At 32.8% G+C, this 1,564-nt stretch overlaps 1 protein-coding gene across 1 annotated transcript in view; it reads left to right on the top strand.

Annotated features, from left to right (window-relative positions):
• The window catches only part of LOC119587434 (pancreatic triacylglycerol lipase-like), a 63,913-nt gene that overhangs the window by 20,182 nt on the left and 42,167 nt on the right, over positions 1 to 1,564 (top strand). The gene's annotated exons all lie outside the window — the stretch shown is intronic.

The following is a 1,564-nucleotide window of genomic DNA, read 5'->3' as shown; positions in this document are numbered from 1 at the left end:
GCTCTGAAAATTTAAATGAAAATGGAAAGGATATATTGGATGTTTTGGGATATTTTAGGGTGATGTGTGGACAAGACTTCTTTTATACAGCTAATTTTTAGACTTGTGTCTTGTAATATACACATATATTGGAACTTGCTCTAAGAAGACCTGTACATATTTTTTAAAGGAATTGTAAATGAAAATAAATCTGTGGTGACGTGATTCACTATAGATTAAAAAAAAAAAAATCTGTCCACTTTCTCCATTTTACATATAGTTGAGATCTAATGTGTATCTGACTCACATTCAGCTCCTCTTTTGAGAAAGTTCCATTTCACATGCCGATCCACGCTAAGATTTTCGTTTTCTGTCCTGTGATACGCGCCAATTTTGTAAGACTCGTACATTATAATATTGCTCCATATAAGCAGGTTAGCAACACTTTGGTGTAAGTAATGAAATGTAAATATGTGTGTATCTGCTGTTTATTTCCTTAGGAAGTATCAGTTTATGGCCTGCGACTCTTCAGTAACTTGCTAGAAGGCCACCTTGCAGAAAGCCAGTTTTAGTCCAGTTATTTACTCAATTTATTATGAGGAGGAAAGTGGTCTCAACTTTGTTTTTTTATACTTTTCAATTATGTTACATTTAGAATTTTCCCACATTTAGGTACTACTAAAGTTTTAAAAGTAAATAAACATGGGAATTCAAGTTATCCAAGAATGGCTGTTCTAGCATGGAACATTTCTTCAATATGCTTGATTTTAGGTTGTGAGTGAAGGACTGCAGAGAGAATAGTCAGCTGACTTGGCACTCAAAAGTGTTTGAATGTTTGGGAGTTTGTTCAGTAACCTTTTTGTATAGCTGCTATTGCAGTATGTACAGTATTTTCCCCTTGAGCCACAATAATTTTATTTTCCTTGAGTCCAAGGAAAACAGCTTTTTAATAACTGACTCTGCAGTTGTAGTTTTTCTTATTTACTCATTTAGTAAGCTTTCTATTAGATGATTCCCATAATTGCATTTACTTGTTCTGTTCTGTACAGCTGGATTATTTTTTAGATTCATCAGCTGAAAATTGAGATTTAAGAACTTTGCCTGTAGGCTATAATCTAGAAGTTTGTAATGTGAAAATATTCCTGTAAAATGAAATTTCTTTTTTAGTAATTGTGTGTTTCATTTTATCCTTGGGTGAAATATTAGTTTTAAACCTGAAATATGTTGGGGGGAAAAAACCTAGCAAATAGAATATTGACTGCAAAATATATGATAAAAAAATAGTCCGAGTTACCAAACAGTTATATGAACTAACCATACTATTTATAAATCATGGTCAGACAAATAATAGTAACTAATTATCAGAAAATTGGACATTCAAAAATGAACTAAGTACAGTCATAGGAACATGCCAAGAAAAAATGGATAAAATGATCAGGATCTAGACTGGCTGACATTTTTCGTAGAGATTGTAATTAACAAGCTTATTTCAAAATGGAGAATCGGTCCCAAAATAGAATGCCTTGATGCGATGAATCTTGAAAAGGGAAGTTGAGCTATGATACCTACCTCTACCTACCTCCCC

The sequence above is a fragment of the Penaeus monodon genome, chromosome 22 (genome assembly GCF_015228065.2).
Source record: "Penaeus monodon isolate SGIC_2016 chromosome 22, NSTDA_Pmon_1, whole genome shotgun sequence".
In the NCBI taxonomy this organism is placed as follows: Eukaryota; Metazoa; Arthropoda; class Malacostraca; order Decapoda; family Penaeidae; genus Penaeus; species Penaeus monodon.
The sequence above is the reverse complement of the archived record's forward strand: the minus strand, read 5'-3'. Positions and strand labels throughout refer to the sequence as shown.